The sequence below is a fragment of the Ambystoma mexicanum genome, chromosome 6q (genome assembly GCF_040938575.1).
Source record: "Ambystoma mexicanum isolate Mex_15411 chromosome 6q, UKY_AmexF1_1, whole genome shotgun sequence".
Classification (NCBI taxonomy): domain Eukaryota; kingdom Metazoa; phylum Chordata; class Amphibia; order Caudata; family Ambystomatidae; genus Ambystoma; species Ambystoma mexicanum.
In genome coordinates this window covers 909,694,266-909,720,696 of record NC_090937.1, presented here as the reverse complement: position 1 = coordinate 909,720,696, position 26,431 = coordinate 909,694,266, and the positions used below count along the sequence as shown (strand labels likewise).

At 46.8% G+C, this 26,431-nt stretch overlaps 1 long non-coding RNA gene across 1 annotated transcript; it reads left to right on the top strand.

Moving 5' to 3' along the window:
* Nucleotides 1–26,205, top strand: LOC138516364 (uncharacterized). The gene is made up of 3 exons (XR_011282264.1): nucleotides 1–154; nucleotides 16,823–17,108; nucleotides 23,137–26,205. It is a non-coding gene; the product is annotated as an uncharacterized lncRNA (long non-coding RNA).
* The last annotated feature ends 226 nt before the right edge of the window (nucleotides 26,206–26,431 follow it).

Below are 26,431 nucleotides of genomic sequence, written 5' to 3'. Positions count from 1 at the left end.
GCCAGGGAGCAGCATATCGGGTTTTCCGTCCGTGTTCCACGCGAAGGTTGCGCGGCGCTTTTGCTCGACGGGACTGCTTCTTGCACGGACGTGCCGCCTTGTGAACTCCCACGCAAAGGCCTGACCATAAGAACGGTATTTGTATCAGCGGCCGGTAAGTGGGCGCGGGCTAATGTGCCGTTTGCGGGGATTGTAGGCACGCAGGCTTTTCTTGCGTGCGCGGTTCCCTCGTGTGGCAGCGCCCTCTCCCCTTTCGCGCAAATTGTTGCGTCAGGGCCGGTCCCTCTCCGACAAAGGGCACTACCTTGACCCGCGGCTGGAGGTTTTCATTATAAGGGGTCTGGGGGTCCTTAAATCATGTGGCCTGCTCCGAAAATATAGCCCGCCGATTATCGTTCCCCCGTTCTCGGAGCCTGGGCGTGCCTCTGCGCCCCATACCCCTATTTCCAATGTCCAGAGAAGCACTATCCATGGAATCAACCCGAAAAAAACTCCAGGCACCATGAAGACAGACGGGGAGGGACCTCCAGTTCAATCTGACCACTGCCATTTTTCAAAGACTTTCGTCGTCCCCAGAAGAATAGAGAGTGTGTGTGTGTGGGGGGGGGGGCATGGGGGTTATGGGGGGACGCAGGCTGGGCAAACATGAAAGCGAGACCCTTTTCAGATTAGACAGGGGGAAAGTCCTCCCCAAGAAAAGATGGGAAAATGTGCTAGACTGCGCAAAACGTGAATAAAAAAAGACCCCCCTCCCGCCATTGCGGGCACGCTGGTCTGTCACTCCACAGCAAAATGAGGAAAGAGTCATCACTCGATATATAAAAAAAAAAAAACAAGCCTCTTGCTAGGAGTATCCCTCGCCCCCATGGTAGTCGACTCTTGCTCGATGGGACCGAAAGAAGGACTCAAGCTATCTCTTTACAAGGGTAGTTCGCGTTTGGATTAGGGAGACCGTGCGCTATACCCCTCGCTAGTGCCTCCAAGGAGGCAGGGGCATGCAGCAGTACTCAGCAGTTACTCTCGACTTTCGGGTGACACTTTTTTTTTTTTTTACTGCTGGTGCTTTTTTTCAGGAGTCCCTGCAAGAAACGAGCCTCTCCGCGCCATAGGGCGAGGGCTACTTGTTTTAACCCCTTTACTGCTGGGCTGTTATACGTGTCTATGCAAATAGGACGAGCACACTCAAGGTGAGAGAGGGCACAGCGAGCAGCATTCTAGGGGTGAACTGCGCCTCCCCCAGGCTGGGCTGCCCTGGTGCTATCTGTGTCTGCAGTGAGCAGGGGCTTGACAGACACACCCAAAATTATGGAAAACACACCTGCACCAGTGTAGTACACATCGTGCACCACTGTATAAACGGCAACGGGACACACTGCCAGGGTAACTGACGTGCATTCTAACAGTGAACAGCCTCTGACATCAGAGGGTAAAAATGGCCCGGTTCATCGGGAAACTTCAGATTGCGCCCTGTCCAATGTGGGATTATACATTCAAATGGGAAAACGTTGGTGAAAAATGATGCTGCTTTCCATTATTTCGACTAGAACAGCCGTCGACTAAGTTCTGACGTTGTACTATGGTGAACGGGCACGTGTTTCTAATGCAAAGCAGTGCCACAGTTACTGCTCGCAAAGAGACATTTTTGGGGGAAAGTGAAATGTCCTAAAATGACCAGTTCTAGTCACAAAACAATGTTCGCGGTTACGATTGTAGAAGCATAGTTATTGTATGTATTATTTTAGTACTCACATTTTAATCGGATGCATTATTTCAAGAAGCACGCGTGAACTCACATACGGTGTGCGTGTGCGTGTGTATTTACGACAATGTATTTCATGTATGGAACTTTATAACAATTACTGTACTCGGCACCACCCGATGGAGGTGTTGTTTTTACTAAGTAAATACACATCAATGGAATAGTTAGCACGTATTCAAACCCCAGATTAGTCTTGGCAGCAAGCAGCGCCTGGATTGCTTCCACGCGCTAACTGCTGTTTTGCTAATTATGCGACCGTTTCCGCGGGCTTTACTGCCGCCCTAACACCAACAAAGGTTCCTTAAATCGCCCGGGGAGGAAACCACGCATTTACGGTATTTTGGGGCTAAGGCTGGTTGTGTTTACTTAGATTTCTGCTATGAAGAAACACGGCGGGACTCGCAAGGGGAGAATTTGTGGAAATGGGGTTTATATCTGTGGAACAAGCAAGGCAAGGACACCCAAGAGAGGAGACTTTGTGGTAGGAAAGGGAAACACTCTTGTCGTCCGTTGGACTTTATTTGAGTGAGCGATATTTTAGGAGTGGAGATACTGAAAGGTGAAAATAATATATTTATTTTGTTGTGAAAACTGTATGGGCATCTTCCCAAAAAGAGACGTCTAAAATGCACGATCCTAGTTCCAAGCTCAAAGGAAATGTTGCCTCAGGCTTTGCATCTTCCCTGAAGTGCCTTTTGAGATCTAAAGCTCCAAAGCCCACAATCACAGTAAACCCCATCACTAAACTCCAGTCAAGAAGTGCGCAACCCAGGGGTGTTGGTAGGTCTGGAAAAGACCCCCGGGGCTAAACTGATGTTGGTACTGTTGGGACTGGGGGCTCGCTATCCTGAGATTCTATCGGGGGCTACAACCAATAGATCAGGGGCTATAGCCTCCTTAGCCCCCCCCCCCCCCCGCCCCCAGCAACGCCCCTGGCGCAACCACTGTTTGCCTGCAATGAAAGGTCCTAATAATAACTTAAAGACGACATCGATAAAAAAGGTACATTCAGATAAACCGAGGATGGAGTTTACCTGCTTGTTTCCATTGCAGCCAGGGACATTTTGGGAGGGGGAGTTAAAAACATGTTGAGCAACGTAAACCTGTTGAGCCGAAAGGTGTCTCTACCTCATTACTGGCAACGTATGTGTGCCCACAAATACTGGGAGCGAAGATGTTTTCCCCCGTGCCCCGGTCTCCTCCAGGGACCCCCTCTCCTAGCACGGAGATCCAGCGGCTGCTCTTGCAGCCCATGCTACCGGTCATGATGCCTTTTCTCCACCCATTAACACCGGAGACCTGCACTTTTCAGCGAGGGCGTGATAAATAGCAAGACAGCCTTTTAAATGGTGTCACTGCGAGTCCACATAAATCCCGGCAGTCAGCCCTGGGCCGCCGTGATGAATGGCCATAAGTGCACCCCGGCTCCCACGCGGGCCTAAAGTAAACCCTGCCCGCCAGGAACCCCATTGTTTACACGGGAGCCGGGCGCGCGAGCAGACTCCGCCGCGATGAGTACAAAATGGCGGCGCGTACTCTGGGCCGGCGCAGGCCCGAAGCGCGCTGCCATTTTCTCCAGGCCTCAGCGGGCTGAGCCGCCTGCGCATCCCTACCGCGGCCTGCAGGTAAACCGCATGCCTGCTGGCCCGGGGCCTCGGAGGCCGCGGACCTCCCAGGTGGCCGGGTGTCCGGCGAGGTCCTGCTCTGTGTCTGCGCTCCCATTAAAGGTGCCAGGCCTCCTGGAGCCGCAGGCCCGGGGCTGGGGCTGGGGCTGGTCCCTCAGATCAACAAGCACCAGACGCAGCAGGGACGAGGCCACGCAAGAGCCGATTTCCACTCGTCGAGCAAAACAAACTGCACAAGTTACCGCTCGGCGGACACACCTTTGCTTCTTTTTTTCTCTTTGATATTAGCACGGGCTGCAGAGTGAGGACAGCAACTTTGCTAACATGCGCCAGCCGCCGATATCACAACTGGATCATTCAAAACATCTATTGAGCGCAGCTATGCTCACGCCTCTGCCCAACAAAATTCATCACATTAGGCCTGATTTGCAAATGGGGTTTTAATGGGATTTCCCCATTGAAAAACATTTTTGAAAAACGGGCACAGGCCCATTTGCTTATGTGTTGGCTATTTTCATTTGGTCCCAGGCTTCTAACTTCCACACAACCACATAGCCCACAGATACATTGGGAGACCTCCAAGTTAAAAAGGCGCATCGCCAGCCGACCCTTAAGTGCCTGAGGCACTTGGGGGGGGGGGGGGGGGAGACAAGTGAGCACCAATCCCTTGAGTTCAAATCCCGCCTATTATTATTGTCGCGTTTAGGAGAGGGACGAATGCGAGGCAAAGTGCCTGATAAACAAAACCCTTTTTCAATACGATAATCCCACTGAATAACGCTCTGTATATCGGGCCCTAAGTGTTACATAAACATGTGATTTAATAGAAGTATTGCTATGATTATTCAATTACTCCCGACTAAACATGGCATCTTTGGGTGTTACTATTTCCATAATACATACAGGAGTAAATCAACACGCAATGCCAATAGAAAGGGCCTGAGCGCCCCTGCAATCTAGAAATTAAATGCACGTGCTTCCCAATAAGGTCATCGCGCCAGTGCGCCACCCATGGGTGCATCATGCTGTGTAGAATTTCACACTGGCACTTTCCGTTATCCAGAACGAGCCCACTTCCAAATGTAACCCTGTGTGTTTTCAAGACCCTCCCTTGTTACTCTCTGGATTATATGTACGATTTGAGAAAGCATCACCTGGACAATGCTGGTGTAAATTCCAGTGTAAGAGCTGCACATGGTTTCCAATGGAACCAGTCACAGTACATGTGTTTTAAGACGTGGGACTATGTACACGCAGCAGAAAAAATCACGAATTATTTTTGTATTTATCAGGTTATATACAAATGGCAATTATATCTAATGGACGCCAGTCAGTTGCTGGACTGAACTGGTAACCACTGGGATTTACTCTTCGGGAGTCGATTGTCTGTCTAGAATACAAGCCAAGAACGTGTTCCATTCCATTCAGAACCAGTTACAACTGGTCAACTGGAATTTCCACTAGGTACACATTACCGACCCGAAGCATTGAGTCCGCGTATCCCAACCCCTCTATGCCTTGTTTCCACCGAAGGGGCAGGATTGTATTTTGCATCGAAGTCTGTAAAGGCCTGCGAAGTAGAAGGCAGGGCCGGAGGCGGGTGTGTCAGCCCCGGCGGAGGCCTCGGGATCGCCCGAGCGGAGGCGGGGGCAACGCAGACGCCTGTCTGCGAGGGCTCCCGCATTCCCGGCTCCAGCCCTTATCGGCTTAAACAGCAGCAATGCATCCCCGGCTCTGCTGGTGCCATTTATTGCCTTACGTGCATTATTGTTGAGTAGAAAATCGACGCTTTGGAAGAGGCCGTGAAAATGGGAGCTGAACCACACCGGAAAACAATTTCCAAAATGGTTCCGGAAACTGAGACATTAGGACGCCGCGCTTCGGGCTGGCCAGGCTCCCGGTATTACCCTAATAAGGCTGTTATGTTTACTAAATGTGAGGGACTGACACCAAGTGACCTCTGACTCTCGGAAAACCATTGGCAGCCTCTTACAGCGGACGGTCCAGAGGGGGCCGTGGCACGCGAGCCATGCTGTGTGCACGTGCAGGGGCCGGTAGTCCGGGAGCCTTTTGGGGCGCTTCGTGCCAACGTCGCAGACCCCGGTCAGAGGTTTATAAATGCCCGCCTGGCCTTCTCTGCAGGCGCCTGATATGACACAAGCCTGCCTGAAACAGGTCCCGGGAGAAGTTAACGAATAATTCAAGGCGCACAGGTTCCGTTCATGGACTCTTCAGTTCTCACGCACACATACATACATACACACACACGCACACACAGTCACGCGCGCCGCGCCTCTGCTTTGCAGGCGAGGCGCCGTCTGCATTCCCTACTTATTGTAAAGCTGGACATATTTCCGAGACCGCCATCTCCTCTCCGCCAGCACTGTATGCCCACGATCTTCAGTGGCAGGTATAGTTGCCAAAAAGGAGCTGAGAAACACGAAGGGAACAAGCCATCGGCCGTTAAAAGAATTCGGGATTGGGGACCTTAAATTGAAGACACTCCAGTAGGAAATAAGCCATCGTGTTGTCGGGGAGTAGCACTGTGCACTTGAAAGCCAGTTAAAAGATGACCGACCCTGCGGTGTGGCCTGGCGGGCAACCTCTGAGGTTCAGCCCATTGGCCACAGCGCTCGGTGGGCAGTGTGTTGGTGAGTAGATGTAAACAGGTATTTACAGGAGGGGGGAGAGATAGACAGACAGATGGAGAGACGATCTTAGCTAGAAAGGCCAGTAGACAATTATAGATAGATAAATAGATAACTAGATAGATAGATAGATAGATAGATAGATAGATAGATAGATAGATAGATAGATAGATAGATAGATAGATAGATAGATAGATAGATATGTGAATAGATAAACATATACACATTCGTGTCTAGATAGATTGGTAGATATAGCTCGCAAGGTTAATAGATAGATAAGCATTCAGACATTATGTCTAGATGGATATAACTAGAACGATAAATAGATAAACATATAGAGATACATGGGTAGGTAGATAGATATAGCTAGCTATATGGTAAGTAGGAGGCAATATATAGATCAATGTATCTGTGTCTACACAGGAGCTTTATAAAAATAGCCAATCACACGTAGACACGCGCACATATACAGTTTTATATTCAGCGGTGTCTACTTGTGCAACAGTTTCATGCACCTCCCCGAACCCGCCTGCGTTATCTCAGGACGTGCTCATTCTCTTGGACGGCAAAAGTTCCCGCCATGTCACGCGTGCGATCGCCGCCCTTAGAATACATGGGTCCTCGGAGGCAGTGCTTATAATTCAAAGATCACTTCGCGTTTAGAGGTGCTACTTACAGTTCCGTCTCCTCGCCGACCCACACAAAATGTTCCCATACAATGGACATCCCAGTCGTAGGTTTTTATTTTGTAAAGTTGTCACGTTCTGTGAATGACTAACTGGGTAAAAAAAAGTACTAGTAGCGCCACAAAATAAATAAATAAATATATATATATCTATATATGTACAATCACACAATCACACAAACCTTTTAAAAATCAAAAATCAAATAAAGCAGGCAACTTGGTAGTATATATTTTATATCATTGTTATATATCTATGTGAGCGTGATTTTCAAAAGAGCTTTTTACAATTGACGCCATCCCATTGCAATCGCTCTGTAAATGGGGCTGTGTGTGTCTGTGTGTGTTGCAGTCTATTCATCCCCACAGTGAAAAGGACTTCCTCAGTAAGTTGCAGTTCCTAGTCAATGCCTCGATGTGCTTCTGAAAGCGTGCAAATCCCATTCCAATGGCCCTTCTTAAAGCTGCCGCGTCAAACATGACCTGCACTGATTTCAATACATCCCATGTGAGTGATAAGCTCGAATGTTTTGCTCAGTTCAAAGTGACTTTGCACTTCCGACCCAAACCCCGATTCAGGGGACTATGCAAAGTGTAATATTACAGTGCAAAGTCAGTGCATGGTGATTTTGTACTGCAAAATGGACTAAGCACTGACTTTACACTGCAAAAATACACTTTGCACGGTTCCGCGAATCAGGGGTTATTTCGGCAGTGCAACGTGACCTTTCAGCACGGCGAAGTCACTTTGAACCGTGCAAAAAATGTCCGTGAATCGGGCCCATGGGGAGTATGTTTCTTATGATATGGCAATGTTGCTTACAACAGTTTGAAAGTAAAGGTGTCGAACTTCCAAAGCCAGCAGCTATATATATAAACATATATATAGCTCTATATGAGGGCAGTTGGCCTCGGTGACCATTCCGTAGCGTGTGTCCGAGTCGCCCATAGGTGACCAGCCCCATGTGTGACACTGGGCGGATGTGCTGTCAGAGGTCCACCTATCGCAACCATGTCCATGCACACCTGCATGTTGCCCTTCGCGGCAGGCTCTGCGGCTACTGGAGTGCGGACTAAAGCAGACACGCATCTCCAGAGCAAATCACGGGCGGACGCCGGGGGAGAAGCAACACCGCATTCATCATCACAAATCGAGATGTGGGTGTGCACATCACCCATCATTTCCACAACACACTGCCCGGTCTCTGATGCCTGAACGCCGCTCACAAGCTCGTCCCCAGGGTCACAATACACCTTGACAAATCTCTGCTGTTTCCGCGCTTGGAGCGTTACACAAAGAGCGCGGAGAAAGGCGCCCTCTGCACTGGACGTGGACGAGGAACCCGCTCTGTGTCGTACGTGGAAACCCCCGTGCACCCCTTGTTCACACCACTGGACTGGAGCTCTGATATCTGCCAGGAGTCAGCCTCGTGTTCCTACATCAAGAGACCTCCCGGTGTGTGGGGACCCCGCACACTGCCACACAGTACAACGCGTTACAGGTGTAGTGGGGACTCCGAAACACTCATGTATGTGGTGCCATGAATTAAGTGGGGTAAGAAATTGGGTTTTGGGGACACCGTGGACGTACTCCTACATAAGGCGCCTGCAGATTTTTGGATGAGATTTCTGAATGGCGAGTGGTCTCACCACGTTTCCCTGTCTTGGCCTTTTGGGTCAACATTCACTCGGGAATGTATAAATTGAAAGACGCGCTGATTCACTGCTGTACATCCAATGATGCTTTTGATGGATGATGCTGATTTTGATATGCGCGTGCTATAATTTAGTTTGGGTCTGTTTTAACTTTGTATATGAGTTACTTTGTTTGGAAGGTTTAATTTTAAACCATTGCATAACACAATAAATCCGATTGCAGAAAAGATGGCAACAATGTGCTGGGTCCGGGGGCAGTTGCCAAAAAGGGGCCGAGAAACACGGAGAGAACAAACAAGCAGTTGAGCAATTGATGTTGCCAGATTATATAAACGAAATATGCTGAGGCAGAGAAATAATTATATAAACGAAATATTCTGAGGCAGAGAAATAAGAGAGGAAACACACCTAAACACACCTACAATTTCGTTTCGTCAAACCATTTATGAAACATTCTGAGGAAAACAAATCTGCGGTTGGGGGGCGTTAAATGGATTTCCCTCCACTCTGAGGTGTGGAATGGACCCCAAGACCCACCTCGGGGCCCGTACCTTACGCACAGAATGTCGAATCGCCCCCGCCCCCCCTCCTCGCGATCTGTGCGTTCTCACACTTTAGGTCCTGTTTGAACCTCCGTAAATCCCTCTTGCCCCCCTTCACGCACAGAGAAGGGGCCATAATGAAATGGCATGGCTAGTTTTCAGGCCCTCCTGCCAGACCCGGACAGTTTTATGGCGTGAGCTAAACAGGGCAAGCAGGCCAGACTTCAAATGAGCAGGCGAAGTTGGGCGCATCGACTGCTGATTCGAGTCGTGTTTCAGCCGTCAGATCAACTTCCTGCTGGTGTGAAGAAATATTTGAGATACGCTTTCGCTCACATTGCGACTTTTGCTCTGTTGAGATTTTAACACAATGAGCATGCCACCCTTTCCTGCATGCCCTGTATTTGTATGACAAATGAGCTGATTCTGCTTGTAAGGAGAGGGTTTATTTTCCAGGTCCCCTGTCTCAGAAATCAATCTGCTCGTTTGAAACGCCTTCTCTGGCATTGGGGGTACCCCATGTCCTGATAAGCGGACGGATAACCCATTCGGGAAGGCTGCCCCAACCCACAAGGGAAACTCTGGCAGCACTGTCTGTCTGCTCACTTGTTGACAAGAGGCATTCTGCCTCATTTTTTAAGCGCTTTCCCCCACTGCCTTTTCTTGGTTACCGTTGTAATTTTGCAATTATGAAGAGCTACACCTCCTCGCAGGAAAACGTGTTCCGTGTGGACGGCACTGCAAGGCCATGCGATTCTTAAATCGATACAGATTGATAGGGGTCCTTTGGTTTTGATTGCCAACACTATTGGCATGAACGACAGTTCCCTGCAGGGAAAGCCTGCAGTAGGGCGAGCGCAGAACTGTAAGGACATTAACATCAAATGCATTGTTTCTGTAATACATCACCCTGGAGTTATGAGCTCCGTCTGCGGTTCATAAGCGATGTGCACTGCGAAAGCATTGTTTGTTGTGCGTGCTCCCACTTTGTTTAAGGGCTTTGGAGCAAACAGTTTACATGTTCAGAAATCCGATTAAAGGGAGCTGGCCTCAGTGTTGATCTCCAGCTCGTCCGGGAAAGCCCTTCATTATGTCTGCGGCCGATCTGAATTTCTGTGGATTTCACTAACTTCCACCCAACAGAGGCCTTTCTTCTGTAAAGCAGCTCGTTAGTCAGGTCTTGGCGCTGTGCGGGTGTAAACAATCCATGATCACCCTGTAACTATGCCGTGCACCGGGGCTCAGATAACAGCCATTTCCTCTCTCCCAGGAGTCCTGTTTATACGATGTACCTGTGCACTGCCCCCAGAGAGGGCCACTTTCCACTGTGAGTGCAGAAATCTGCATTCAGTCTTAGAATGAATAGCTGGATATTAAGAAAATACACCACGACCAAGAAAGAACATAGACGCAACGTGTATCATCTCCTGGATGAAATCCCTGGGCTGCCTGTTTCAGGTTAGCCTCAGCCTTTCAGCTTTCTTGGGGCGATACACCGAATGGCATTAGGTTGAGTTTCGTTTTTATGTTACCGTTTCACACAGCAGCTGGAATGTCCGGTATAGATGGCCAATTAGAAGACTCTGCCCAGCTATGTTGTGCCTAGGTCAGTATTCGTATGCATTTTGCATGGGTTAACTTAGCCCGTGCTTTAGGGACTAAACTTGCCATGCACACATTGGGAGGTGATGCGCCCAGCGGCCATCTTTGAGCGTGGCGTGTGTGCCTGGAAGACTTCTGAGCGCATTTCATTTATGACTCCCTGTTTAGGGCAGGGGTGGACTGGTCTATAGGGAACTTTCGAGATTTCCCGGTAGGCCTTAGCTTGTTTGCAATAAAAGTAGCAGCCCGCGTCTTTTTGTTTTCCAACTCAATGAATGGATGTGCTTGATTTGTACACAGTCCCAGCAGTGCACAGGGGCCACACCTCGCTGGAGGCAGAAGGCTCGTGTCACTTTGACAAAAACTTTCACGTTATGATAGGCAGGGAGTGATCACACCGACCCGACCACCAAGGGCGAAATAAGCAAGACTATGAAAATCACTTGTTGAATCAGGCCCTTTGAGTAAAATTGGAAACGTGGTAGTAACGTGCAGCAGAAAAACAACTGCTTTTCAGATAAATATGCTCTATGTGTACGTCTTTCCCCTATATAAAAGCTATCCGTTACAATATAACCATATCGTTTTAAATGTCATGCTTGGTCTTTTCTTTGACTTTTTTGTTTTTGTCTAAGGGAAGGAGTGTGCAAAATGGGCCTTGTTACATTGGAATTCTGTCAGGAACAACATAAAACATATCATTCTTCTGCCAAAGCACAGCCTCCCGGCGCAGTGTCCCGGCTCAAATGATCAGCGCTGCCATGGAAGACTGAGAGGGAATGCTGCACATGGCAGGGGCACCCCGGTCCAGGAGCCCGGGCATCGGGCAAGGGGGCAGAAGCTGTATATCCCGCCAGGTCACGCATTGTGCAGCCTACGCACAGCAAAGAGCGTGTTCGCTTAGAGTCGAGTTTTATTGCCAATGGTATAATTGCACCTTTTCCTTTTGGCTTTGAACCCTTACCAGATCACAAGATACAGCACAACAACACGACGGAGGATTTAGCAACACAAACCCCATAAACCGACATTAGGTGCGAGATAGAGACACCCTGCTTCTAAGGAAATCAGTATTATATTCAGGACCCTAGGTTCGAGCGGGACACAGTGGCGTGACTTTTTTTTTTAGCAGGGATGGGACCAGGCTAATCTGGGTCACATTTGTTGCCCAAGGGCGCCCTCATCCGACCGCCTCGGTGCTTTACCAGTGATGATGACTGACATCTTGGAAAAGGTGCTGAGAGGGCGATATATTTGTCCACCAATCACAGAAAGCTATAACATCAGCACACTGAACAACATGCGAGTGAACTCCCGACTCGTGCCTTTGCAATCAGCGCGTGAAGACGTTACAATGGGAGTGTATGCCAGAGGAGGCGGAAGCCACGTGAGGATGCGCTGCCCGCCCTAAACAAGAACACAGTGCGCTTGCTTTGTAAATCAGGCCCAATTCTGTCACACGAGCTGCCGGGTCCAGGCCCTCCTCACCACGGAGCCCACAAAGTGAAGCACTCCCGAGTACACATGTAGCTTTGCCCCCCTCTCCCCCACCCTGGTTAACTAACCGGAAGCAACCCGTAAGCGTGGTGAACCGTTTGCATGTATGGCTGCAGGAGCGTTGCTAGGAAAGGGGGCGGTTAGGGGGCCATAGCCCCAGGTCTTTTGGTTGCAGCCCCTTGATAGAAGCTCAGGGGTTACAAACAAAAAGGCTAGCTAGCCCCCAGTCCCAACAGTCACACAATTAGCATGGCCCCGGATCTTTTCCAGACCTAGCAACATCCCTGTATGGGTGTATGGGCCTGGTTTACAAAAACGTTTTTGAGTGGGAACTCCCCATTGGAAAATGATTCGTAAATTGTTTTGAAATAAACTCGAGCTTCTCCTAGAAGCCTGAATGCAGGGGGTACGGTACCTGCTGAGTGGGAGTACTTCCCCACTCCTAGTTCCCTCACATATACAGCACGGTAATCTATGGTGTGGGGGATATTCCGGGGCCAATGGAGCGGATACTATGAAAGGGCAGCCACGTCATATACTGTTACACGCGGAAACAGAATAGGGGATCATAGGGGCGGGGCATTTCCACTGCCTATTTCCGGTCTCTCTTTTCCCGATTAAAGCTTCCTTTTAATGTTGAAGCCTAAAACAGTGGTGCTTTTAGATTTATTACGAGGCCCTTGGAAACTTGCATTCGAATTACCATCAAATCGCTGTTGTTCATAGATATAGCCAGCGCCTTTGTAAATAATGGACTATAGTAGAATATATTCGATGGTTAGTTTAGACGTGATCCCACCTAAACTCGTAAAATAAGAAAACAATTCCTCCCTCCCTCCCTCCCTCCCTCCCTCCCTCCCTCCCTCCCTCCCTCCCTCCCTCCCTCCCTCCCTTCCTCCCTTCCTTCCTTCCTTCCTTCCTTCCTTCCTTCCTTCCTTCCTTCCTTCCTTCCTTCCTTCCTTCCTTCCTTCCTTCCTTCCTTCCTTCCTTCCTTCCTTCCTTCCTTCCTTCCTTCCTTCCTTCCTTCCTTCCTTCCTTCCTTCCTTCCTTCCTTCCTTCCTTCCTTCCTTCCTTCCTTCCTTCCTTCCTTCTTTCTTTCCCCCTTCCTTCCTTCTGGAGAGGGCAACCCGGACGCACTATATTTGCCATTCTAGTGAGTGAAGATGGGCAGAGCGCTTGGCCAGGCTACGCCTCATGAAAATGCCGCCTGGTGACGTTTCTGTGACAGACTATTGTGTTTAATCAGTTGCCAGTGCACACATACTAGGAAAACAATGTGGAATGGCCCACATTTACCAATATCAGCCATAAAACTGCCGGCACTATAACAGAATACGTTTTTTTACGTGTACCGTTTCATAGCGATTCGTCCCGCTTCCGGGCGCTGTATTAATAGCTGTTATAATTACGCAATTTTATCGCAATCGATCTAGTAAAAAAAACGAAGGCCGAGCCCATTTAGGGACTTGTAAATGTGACACTCTGTGTGATATATAGTTGAGAAACCAACCCAGACAGAGCAGGTATGTTTATTTGGTCATTACAATCACTATTTCGAATTCAGTCCAGAGTTCAGAAGGGAGTGCCCCAGGCTTAGTATTGAACACTTATTTGACGCTGGAATCGATGGGCGCTTGGATGAAATTCGGAGACCTTCCACGAACTGGTTGTGCCGTGAACACTGAAGGTCCCGTTTGACACTTTCTGCTCCCAAGGTCTGAAGTTTCCCACAGAATCTTCCGGAGCACTGCACGCCGACGAGACAGTCTCATAATGTACTTCCGGGAGGGAGGGTTCCCCAGTCGTTAGAGATGTCACCCAAAACAAGCATGCTTTTTCGCAAGTACTGATTGAGGTTCAGTTGTGATATTTTCCGGACTTCACACTGATGCCAAGATGTAAAACTTGTTTAATTTTTCATGGATCCTTTGAGAGAAAACCATTGCACATGTAATGGGGCATTTGATCAGAGTGACTAAATAGGCGTCAGCAAAGAACAACAACTCTGAACAAGAACGAATCTCTACACCTTTAAAAGTATACACTTGTCAGTTAGCCACCCCGTTGTTCTGTAGTGCAGGATTACAGGCGATTGAGAAACATTTGCATTTTTAAAGTTTCTCATCCCATTGAAACTATCGCCTTGCCATTATGGCCTTTCAAACCGAAGTCATTTGAACAAGAGCGCCCACTACTGGGGACACACGTGTCAAGCGTTGCAGGTTCAACGCTCAACGGTGGCCGCCAGATCGGGCCGCCAGGCGCTCCAAGTGTCCAGAGTTCCCTGCCCATTCTCTCGTGTCTGTTGGTCTCTAGACTTGCCCTCTCCTTTTTTCATCCTCGCCACTCCTTGGAGTTTCCCCCTTTCCGTGCTGGTTGGAGTTACATCGGCTTCCTGCACCACCTTGTCATATTGTACAATATACAAATAAATGAACAACAGGAATTTAAACAGTACACATATAATATATATACCAGGCTCAGAGTCGTGGGCGCTGTCGGGGTGACCACGTTTCCTGTCACCCAAAGTTACCGCCTTTCACGCTGACTTCTTGGTTGAAAAGCGGAAAGAAACGGGATTGCATGAAAAGCGGTAAGCTTCCTTTTACAGCTGGGTCTAGTAAATACTTTTGTTTGAACTTCGTGATGGATTTTGTCACATATAAACCCGGGGATCCTTTCATTTTTGTAAACAATTGTTCAGCAAAACAATTTGTCATTGACATTCATCAGCGTGTAATAGATGCGCCACGGCACACTTAAATGCGCCACAGCTTGCATTCACCCATTACATCTTTCATGGGTTTCTCTTTGCCCTCCTCTACTTAAACATCCCGCTAACCTGAAGTTGTAGTACCTTTTCACATACGCACTTAACAATTATAAATTGCACGAGGTTTCATGAACACGAACATTCCGGCTTTCTCGCGCATTTGCACCTGAATTCGTTCCATGTTCTCTTGGGAGTGGGTTCCCTGTCAGTCACTTTCGCTCGGTGTGCGTTTGCGTGGGATGTTTATGGTAAGCAACCCTCGAGCACATCACCACACGCAGAGTGCAGGCCTGCGATGGAAGCGATAGCGAGGAATGCGCGCTCAGATAAGCGGCTAGCGCGCGCCGAGGCGCCGCTGTCCTCGCGCGCGCCACTGCGGGCCGCTGACAAGAAACAGGCCTCGGAGGCCAAGCAGGGACACGGGGCACATAACCGGGGGGCTTACACACCCCGCAGGGCGCAGAACGCCCCATCAGCAGTGTGCTGTTATGCCAGGCCACGGAAGGCCGCGGGTTACCGCTGCTTTATTGAGAGGGAACTCCAGTGACCCGCACAGCATCCTGCAGAAAAAAACACCGAATTATACCGAAAAATCACGTTAAGCGTCAGTGGTATGAGCGAGAGAGCACGATTCAACATCAGGTTTCAGCAAGAGGCATACATTTTGGGCATGAGCACAAAAGGTCACATTCAGTAACCTTGCCAACGAGTTGCGTTGTCTTTTTAGCAGTGTTCTTCTGTGTTTACAATATCCACGAGGTCCCAACTCATAGCTACACGCTTTTGGGCTAACTGCACAAAAACCCCAGACTCACTTGTAGTAGAAAACGTTGCTTTAATGTGACAGGCCACATTTTACAAATACATGCTAAATTGGCTCCTTGACTTTCAATACTACAAATCAATTAACAAACACCAAAACAATTAATTAATTAAACAATTCATCAATTTCGATCAGGGGCTATGCTAATTTTGGGACTGTCGGGACTGGGGACTAGCTAGCCATTTTGGTTGTAACCCCTGAGCTTCTATCTGGGGCTAAAACCAAAAAACCCAGGGCTATAGCCCCCCCTCAGATCCCACCTAGAGACCCCTCCCTCATTCCCTTTTTTGCTTACCCCAACTTTCCTTCAAAGGTACATGTCCATGTTACCCTGCCCCTTATAAGCCTCCCCACATGCTCAACACCAATCTCCTTCCACCCTAGTCTTGGCCGCACAGCCCGGCTGACCTACTGTTAAACGGGATATCATATCGTGCCTCCTTTATTATATATATTGGCCTAAGCCCAGTCGCTCTGCAAAGAAATCCGTGTTGCAGAGTTCCGATCTTAGATCGATTTAGCCGCCATTTTAGGTTCATCATCCATTTTGATTCTCGCACCAAAGTCACCACGTATTCTAAAATGGTGGACAGTGTTCTTCTGTTTGTAACTTGGCCGTCTTGACCTCCACATGCAAGTTAACGTCTAAACTGCCCGTAGGCCAAATGCTAGGGTCATGTAATGAGACCTTGTCCTTCGTTGACCTGTAGAATGAGGATTACCTGTGCCAACGAAACTGATCCGCAAGCATATATTAAGCTCAATGTTGTTTAAATACGGAATGTGAACAATTGTTTAACTACATTGTATAAAACATGTACGAAGGCTTAATGTTAAATCCGAAAACACACTGCTGCCATTGTAACCTATTGGAGTATGTACTAGGAATAATCCATATGCATATAGATGAATAAATTAGAAGTGAACTTGGCACAAACCCCTAGCCCGAGAAATGGTTAACCTGTAAATGGGCTGGACATCATGTTACAAATTGTATAAGAGAGTGAATGTTCTGATGTACAGTCCCACTCACTTCTCAAACCAAAAGGGCTGGTATTTGCTGTGATGTACTGAGGGCCAGATAGCGATCTGATACTTTGTTCCTTTGAAAACGGTTCAGTTGTAGAATAAAGATCTGTGTATTTTTGTAAGCCCGCGTTTAGTGTATTTCCTTTTGTGGTACTCAGCCTCAATATTCTCTTTTTGCTTTTACAGATGGCGCCCGAATAGGGACCCTCAAGATTGATGCCAGCTCGTTGAAGGTTGACACGGCTATCGGACCGGGATCGGACGGTGTAAAGGGGGCCCCTTTCTTGGATGAGACGCGACACCTCAGCAGCGCCGCACAACCCGATCCCTGGACGGTGAGCACGTGGTCCGAGTCAGCATCTTGACGAGGTCCATATATCGAGGTGGGCAGATTTGCCAAAATCCCCAAACACGAGGAAATCTTTGCTACAAAACTTTGTAATCCGATCGGACCTCCTTAGGATTTGATCAGGTGAGTGGTGACCCAATTCTTAAGTATCCTGATAATTTGTTTTGGCGTATTGCACTCGCGAGTTCAATTATTGACCAGGTAACACCAGTATTCTGATATGCCTGGGAAATTGTCTGCTTGCTTCAGGGCATTATTCCGCAAGAACAGACAATCTTTGGAATTTGGCCGTCCGGCATCAATGGAGGGATCGCCGGCGTATACTATGTACTGTAAGCACTGCATTGGTAGTATAGTATTTAATGATATTTGGCACAGACAAACTAGACATGCTTCCGAACTCCAGTGGCCAATCAATGGTAGTTTTGAAATCCCTCATATTGAATACTTAGAATCTATATTATTGAAGAAAAAGGCTAGACCTGCAGCATTTGATGTATTACAGAATTGGAAGAAAGAAGCTTTGCAGCAGCTTAAGAGTAGAGAAAAGCATGCGCGCCGTCATATGACGAACGCCGAAAAAGCATTGTTGTATGACCAAAATAAACAGTCTGAATCAGCTAGGAATATGGATAGGGCTTTCTCACTTGGTATCCAGAAAATCTATCCTTGTAAAGACTTTCATGTTTCTGATGAACTTATCGATAAACTGTTAAATGAACGAAGGCCTGGTGTCACTGTGCCACCTACGTATGTTCCTCTTCCTTCTGCTTTACCTCTCCCTGCTGTTATTCCTCCTCCCATAGTTCCTCCTGCTCCTCCTATTGTTCCTCCTGCTGTCCCTCTTCCTCCAGTCGTTGTTCCTCCTCTTGTCGTTGCTCCTCCACCTGTTCCTCCACCTTTGCCTGCTGTACCAGTAATAGCACCTCCATACCCTGATGTTCAAAACGTGCCTACTGTCCCTCTTTCAAATGGTTCTACACCGCTTATAGTAGATCAGGGAGCGGGATCGAGGGTTGTAACTGGTAATACTGTGTCTCCAGAGAAAAAACGTGAGTTAACTGCGTGGGCTAAGCATTGCATGGAGAAGGGTGAACAAGCTGATGTTTTCGCCACACTTTCTAATATAGACAATCTTCCTGAGAGAAACGTTTTATTGAAAGATTAGGAATTCATTTATGTGTAATGTGGAACAGACTATGTGATATGGATCTCCCACAGTGGTTAAGGGATCTGAATACTTTAGCGTTCTCTAGAGATACTGCGGAAAAGGTACAAGAGCATGTTGAGAGGATTCTTGAGTATAGAAGGGAGCTGGAAAGGTTACGGAATGAAAATGAAGATGCTGATAGCTTGGACGTTATGTTCGTACAGAAACGGTTCCTTCCTTGTCGGAAATCGTTAACTGAGGAAACACAAATTTGTACGAAAGATGCGATTAGATGGATCTCAGACATGACGATAACTCCCGTAGAAGTATATGACACTTATAGTCAGTATATGCCAGAAATGCAGAGGAAAGTGATACAGGTAATGGTAGAGTACCTACAGGATGAGTGTGTAAAGAAGAAGATTTGTTGTCCCGCAGAGTTATTGAATATTTATAAAAGGGCTTTTTCGTTTGACACTTCTTCAGCTGCTTTAGCGCTGCATTTGGCTCTGTTGCTTAGTAAGCGTTCGGAGTTGCATACTTCTCATTTGCCTATGAGAGAGGTCCCTCTGTCACTTGTCCCAAAAGTCGAGGTTCCAGCGGATGCCGGAACAGGTGCACAAGCCTATGAAATTCCTGCACATTATGTCTCACAGTTTGTTCACGTCCCGTTCTCGAGACAGGAAGTGAACACCATCAAACAATCTATTCCCGACATTAGGAAGAATCCGACAGGGTTCTACAAAGAAATAGAGTCTGTTTTGCAATTTTCGGTATTCACTCTAAGTGATATTGATTTGGTATTTCCCTTACTCCTGCCTGTCGACTTGTGGAAACAGATTAGAACTGTAGATGAGGTACCAGGGCTAGGAGATACATGGACTAACATGGTTAGACTCGATGGAGAAAGGCCAGCTGGCGAAAGACCGCCTCAGGTAATATTAACTTTGCCTGACAGAATAGTTACAAAATTGAAAACTATAATTCCTGAAAAGAGAATTATTTAGGACAAGCTTACTGCCCGTGTCCAAGGGAAGTCTGTGGGTGCTACCGAGTTCTTTGATCGGTTCGAACAGGTATTTTCAGATTTCAGTGGACAAGACTTAGGCACAGAGTCTGGGAAAAGATTATTCGTGGACAAATTTGTGCGTGGATTGCTGCCTGACATCCAGTCTCAAATTATGTCCTCCGAGAGCGCTTGGCAAGCGAAGTCTCAGTCAGAAGTATTGCATATGGATCAGTACTATGAATATCGTGTCAATAACGAAAAAGAAAGAGTTGAAAAGAGAAAAGGAGACTTAAAGACGAAAGTACTATTGCAGCAAATTGTTAGAGGCCCCAGAGGGGGTAATTCGCAATTTAGAGGTCAGTACGTTCCGCAGGGAAATGCGCCCTTGGGTCCTGTAAACATTAACCAGTGTGCTTATTGTAGACAAGAGGGTCATTGGCGTGCACAATGCCCGGTCCTCCAGCAGAGGTCAAATAACACATTTGGAAATATGGGTAGACGATCCAGAGGTCGCCCAGGTGTAGGGGGTCCTGGTAGAGGTCAGTTTTCACAGGATTCACAGCAACCTTTTTTGCAGGACAATCAGACATCAAGGGTGGATAATAGAAACCTTTTTGATCATCCTTCTGCTGCTTACCTCTCTGAAGAACTTCCTTTTGACGACATTCTGTTCCGCTAGGATTGCCCGAGACAGAGGTTGGAACCAACGCCTATACCCGTTAATTAAAAAGGTTCCTACGTTGAGATGTTAGTGGGAAATAGGAAACATCTATTCTTGATAGATACAGGGGCATAGAAGTGTTCCATTGATCATTCACGGGTTCCAAACATTCCACTGTCAGGGCAAACCAATGTTTCTGTAGGTTTTTCTGGCAAACCAGTTGTCCGGTTTCTTCACCGGTACCTATTTCTTTGGGTCCCTTTACGGACCATTGTTCATTCCATTTGACTATGAATTGTGGAGAGAATTTGTTGGGGTTGAATCTGTTGAAGGAATTAAATGCGGTAATTCATTGTTCTTCTGACGGAGTGCGTTTGACAATTTCACCACAGCAACTTTCTGTCTCTCAATTCTTGACCAGACCTTTGCCCCCGGAATTTAGAGATGTTCCGAGTGTTTGTGGGCGATTGACGACACTGATGTCAGTGTTTTGCAAATTGAGCCCATTAAGATTGTTTTGAAACATGGAGTAAAGCTGCCACGTATTCCACAGTATAAGATCTCGGTCGATGGTGAGCAAGCTTTGAAATGCATTGTCTCCGATTTTGTGCATTGAGGGGTGATTGAGGAAATTGCAGGTAGTTTGTGCAATAGTCCGATTTTACCCGTGTACAAAAAAGACGATAATGCAATTCCTTTTTGTTTCATAATTGATCTACGTGCCATCAATAAGATCGTTGTTCCACAATTTCCAATTGTGCCTGATGTGACGACAATATTAACCATGATCCTGGCTTCAGCTACTCATTTTAGTGTTGTGGATCTAAAGAATGCTTTCTTTAGTATTCCTATACATAAGGACAGTAGATTCCTGTTTGCGTTCACCTTAGGGGAACGTTTGTTTACCTTTACCCGTGCACCGCAAGGTTACACGGAAAGTCCTAGTATTTATAGTAGGGCTTTGAAAGAGCAGCTCGATACCCTTGAGTTGCCCTCTACTTGTACACTGCTTCAATATGTTGATGACTTGCTTTTAGCTGCTGACTCAGAGAGCGCTTCTAAGGAGGGCACTGTGTTGTTGCTTATTCACTCGGCTAAACATGGACACAAAGCTTTGCTTAAAAAATGTCCATATTGTTGTCAGGAGGTCGCCTATTTAGGCTATCTCCTGTCAAAGAAGGGAAGAAGGTTGACCCCTGAACAGATAAAAATAATTTCTAGCATGTCTGTCCCAAATACGCAGAAGGAAGTTAGAGCCTTGATAGGTATGGCTTCTTACTGTAGGCAGTGGTTCCCCAATTTCTCACTAGTGATTAAACCAATGTTGGCTTTGACGAAGAAGGGCATTTCTTTGCCATTGCCGTGGAACTTGGAACACCAGCAATCATTTGATTTGCTCAAGACTGCATTGTGTTCGGCACCAGTTTTGGGCACACCAAACTATGAAAAGGCCTTTGTGTTGTACGTGCATGAATGTGATGGATGTGCTTTGGCTGTATTAACGCAGGAACATGGAGGGAAGAATAGGCCATGCGGCTACTTTTCTTCCGCCCTTGATCCTGTAGCATGCGCTTTGCCAAGATGTTTGCGAGCTGTCGCTGCTGCTGCTGCTGCATCCGTAAAACAGAGCGAGGCAATGGTCCTAGGCCATGCTTTAACCCTGATGGTACCTCACTCTGTAGATGTTCTACTAAACAGAACACAAACACAACACCTCACCTCCGCACGATTAACGAGATATGAATTGATCTTGTTTGCACCGCACATACAAATTAAGAGGTGTTGTGTTCTTAATCCGGCTGAACTTTTACCTTTCCTGCAAGGTACTGCTTGCATTTATGAAGAGTCACATGACTGCCTTTACACTACCGAACAAGAGACAAAGGGTAGAATAGATCTCAAGGATACTCCTTTGAACAATCCACAAGGGGAGCTGTTTTGCAATGGCTCCTGCTTCAAACTCCCGGATGGTATATCCACAGCTGCTTATGCAATCACTACATTGAGCACGGTCGTGGAAACCAAGAGAATCACGCATAACTCTGCGCAGGCCGCAGAGATTATAGCATTGACCCGAGCTTGTGAACTTTCCAAAGGGCTTACAGTAAACGTATGTACTGACAGTTAGTATGCCTTTTGGGTGGTTCACAACTTCGGTAGACTTTGGGCAGAAAGAAGTTTCTTGACTTCACATGGTACGAAAATTCAACATGGCTCCTTGATAGTACGGTTACTCTCAGCACTTGCACTCCCTACTCAGCTAGCTATCATAAAATGCGCAGCACATCAGAAGATTGTAGACAATGTAGGAAAATGGAACGCCTTTGCTGACCAGATAGCCAAACAGACTGCCACTGATCTCTCTTCAGAAATGTATACTTCAAGGGAAGCCACAAATGTCTGTACTTTGGATGAGGGTATTGAATCCGTAAGGGATATCCAAGCTGATGCCACATTAGAAGAAGCTAAGAAATGGGCTGAGGGTATGGGAAAATGGGATGATGATGGGTGTTGGGTGGACAAAGTTGAAGGGGAGTGGTTACTGCCTGACGCATATATTATGATGATGGTTGTTATGGCTCATGGTCCCACCCGTATTTGTGCTCGAAAAATTACCAGAATGTTGCAAAATGTGTGGGTAAATGACAAAATCCCTAAAGTAGCTGAACGCTTCTTTCAGGGGTGCATGTTTTGTTTGCAGCATAATGTAGGAAAGTGCACATCAACTCCTAGGGGAAGTTTTGGTCCACCTTCTGACCCCTTCAAGGTTATTCATTTAGATTTTATTGAGATGGAGCATTGCGACAATTTCAAGTATGTATTAGTCGTCATCTGTGCTTTTAGCAAATGGGTCAAAGCTTTTCCTGTCAAAGATGCCACAGCTATGACCTCGCAAAGACTATGTTAAAGGAATATTTTCCAAGATTTGGGTTACCGAGAGTCATCTGGTCGGACAATGGTCCACACTTTATCGCTGCTGTAATTCTGCAGATATGCGTGGGATTACAGATCGATAAACAGTTCAATTCGGCTAGACACACTCAGAGTGCTGGACTAGTAGAAAGACACAAACGCATCATCAAGAACAAGCCCGCTAAAACGTGTGCCGGTACCAAACTAAAATGGCCGGATGCCTTACCGATCGTGTTGTTATCTATGAGAACAACCCCTCAAACTAAGACTGGGCTCTCTCCCTTTGAGGTGGTTATGAGTAGGCCTGCTAATATTTGGAATGTTCCGAAGTCTCGTTCTTTACGAGACGTCCGAAAATGTACTTCTCTCTGACTACTGTGGGCAGTTAACTAAAAATCTGTATTTGATTTATCACCAGGTGTGAGAGGCTTTACCTGTACAGTACGAGGGTCCCGGTCACAGCATAGAACCAGGAGAGTGGATCCTCACGAAATCGTTTGAGCGATCGTCTTGCCTCGTACCTCGTTGGCGGGGCCCCTTCCAAGTTTTGCTGGTCACACAGACTGCGGTGCGGGTAGCAGGCCGGAAGCATTGGATACACGCGTCGCATACCAAGAGGATTCCACACCCAGTGCCACACGATACAGAAGATACAGAACCCCTCACCAATGCTGTAACCAACGATCACGAAGCAGCAACCAGCATCAAGAGTTCATCGGAGACTCTCCCTGAGCCCGTGGGGGTTGGGGAAACAGTCATTTCGTCCCCACATTCTCTAACAGTTTCGTCTTTTGAATTTGTTCCGGATCTTGCATCAGATCCTGCTTTGGATTCGTTGCTTCCAACGGGAAGTGACGACACGTTGTTCACAGATCACTCAGTACCAGGAATCACAAAGTACGATCTGCGCTTGAGGAAGTAGACTTACTGCACGGTTTGGCTGTGCCATCAAGGAAAATCATTGAAGGGCTTGTCTTTTTGCCCCGATCATTTGTACATTAGGGGATTCTGTTAGCTATGGTTTGTGGAAGGACTAAGAAAACGCTCACCCTGGAGGTCGCCAGCAAATAACATTGGTGCATTCATTTGAAGAATACAATGCCTGCAACCGCTTCCGCCCGAACAGAACTGATAAGAGAATGTGTGACCAGCTGCGAAAATGGGCAATTTAATGTGTGGGCCCCGAAAACGTATTGCTGTCTTTTGATAATGTTAATCCGTTTCACAATAGTTGTTGTCTTAGGTTTCTGGTATCTAGAAGAAGTACAACCATTAGAGAATTTGTTACCTACTGAAAATGTACCTACTGTTTCTACTCCTTTCGTGCATCTGCATACTCTATCTCCTAGGGACTCTCAGCACAGACAGAGATATCACAACAACACACTATTACTCATCATGAATGCTACACATGCCGTTTTTAACAAATCTAATTGTTGGGTCTGTTCACATTTACTGCAACATGGGGATAAGGGGCTAGGTTGGTATATTCATCCTTAACCTTTGACAACTGCATGCTATGCTTCTCTTAGAGCACTATTCTTTGGCCAATGGAATGATAGCATCTCGGGGAACTTCGATGGGACTAACTTAAACGAGTTTGAAAAACTTGTTCTGACGCCCCTGGGATGCTCGCTTTTCGCAAATAGGAGTAAGCTTAATGTTGCTTCTATTAGGACTTCTGATAGACTGTCCCATCCTTTTCAATCTTTGATCTCTTTCAAGATGGCTCCTATAGGCAATAAGGACGCCACACCTCCTTCCTACACTGTTAATCATAGCCCCGATTCATTTTCTTTCTGCATACAAAGGAATGGTACTCAGTTGATGGGTGATTTTAAAGGTTGCGACAATGTTGCGAATTTGACTGATGAGGACAGACCCTTGTATGTAGGAGAACCTGTCTACTTTGTTTGCGGAAATGTAGCATTTCCATGGTTACCCAGGGATTGGCAGGGAACTTTTTATTTAGGGATCCTGTTACCCGGGGTATTCATTGCAAGTACTGTAGAGATTTCAAAGGCTCATCCGCGGCAGGACGAGAATGGTGACACTTCAGCACAAGTTCTAGGAGATGTAGCTAAATCCTTGTGCCTTTTTGGGGGCAAATAATGAACTCTGAAGATATCAGGAGACTAGCAAGAGTACTGGAGAGGATCATCAACCGGAGAACTGACATACTCTATAATATGACTCTAGAACAGAAAGCAATAAGGTTAGTAGCACTTCAGAACCGGATGGCATTAGATGTCATCCTGGCTGAACGTGGTGGGGTATGTAAATTGGTGGGGTCTGCTTGCTGTGTTTTCGTGCCAGATTCCTCCCCAACTATCTTCAAGGCAATACAGATTCTGCATACCCCAAGTCCAGAAGTGCATGTTTCCAAGGGAAACTGGGATCTTAGCGCTTGGTTCTGGGACTTCTTGCGATCTTGGGGATGGAAACTACTTTCGGTCTTGCTGATTATTTTAGGTATTCTGTTGTTTCTTTGCTGTTGTATACAATGTTTTCCTGGTATGTGTTCGATGCTAGGGGGATGTTACGCATAAATGATGGGTACATTAGGACATAAAGTATGCGCCTCAGAGAAAAACTCCAATGAATATGTGCTGAAAGAAATCTTAGTATCCGATCTTATGGAAATTGATATCTCCGATAGTGATTCAGGATGTATGGACATTGAGACGTGGAGTTACTCGTTAAGTGACTAGAAGTAGTTTAGCGCTTGGCTTAGGTCAAAAGGAGGGTTTGTTAAACGGGATATCATATCGTGCCTCCTTTATTATATATATTGGCCTAAGTCCAGTCGCTCTGCGAAGAAATCTGCATTGCAAAGTTCCGATCTTAGAACGATTTAGCCGCCATTTTAAGTTCATCTGGCATTTTGATTCTCGCTCCAAAGTCACCCTGTGTTCTAAAATGGTGGACAGTGTTCTTCTGTTTGTAACTTGGCCGTCTTGACCTCCACATGCAAGTTAATGTCTAAACTGCCAGTAGACCAAATGCTAGGGTCATGTAATGAGACCTTGTCCTTCGTTGACCTGTAGATCGAGGATTACCTGTGCCAACGAAACTGATCTGTGAGCATATATTAAGCTCAATGTTGTTTAAATACGGAATGTGAACACTTGTTTAACTACATTGTATAAAATATGTACGAAGGCTTAATGTTAAATCCGAAGACACACTGTTGCCATTGTAACCTATTGGAGTATGTACTAGGAATAATCCATATGCATATAGATGAATAAATTAGAAGTGAACTCGGCACGAACCCCAGCCCGAGAAATGGTTAACATGTAAATGGGCTGGACATCATGTTACAAATTGTATAAAAGAGTGAATGTTCTGATGTACAGTCCCACTCACTTCTCACACCGAAAGGGCTGGCATTCGCTGTGATGTACTGAGGGACAGATAGCTATCTGATACTTTGTTCCTTTGAAAACTGTTCAGTTGTAGAATAAAGATCTGTGTATCTTGGTAAGCCTGCGTTTGGTGTATTTCCTTTTGTGGTACTCAGCCTCGATATTCTCTTTTTGCTTTTACACTACCACATCAGCAACAGCATGAAACAATTATCATTTCCATGAAAACACTATTAATGCCCCAGCCTGACACACCAGCGCCACCATTCCCCCTTTACAAGGCTAACCATGCAACCTGCAACATAAAACCAAAAGACAATCTAACCCTTCCTCCTTTCCCAACAC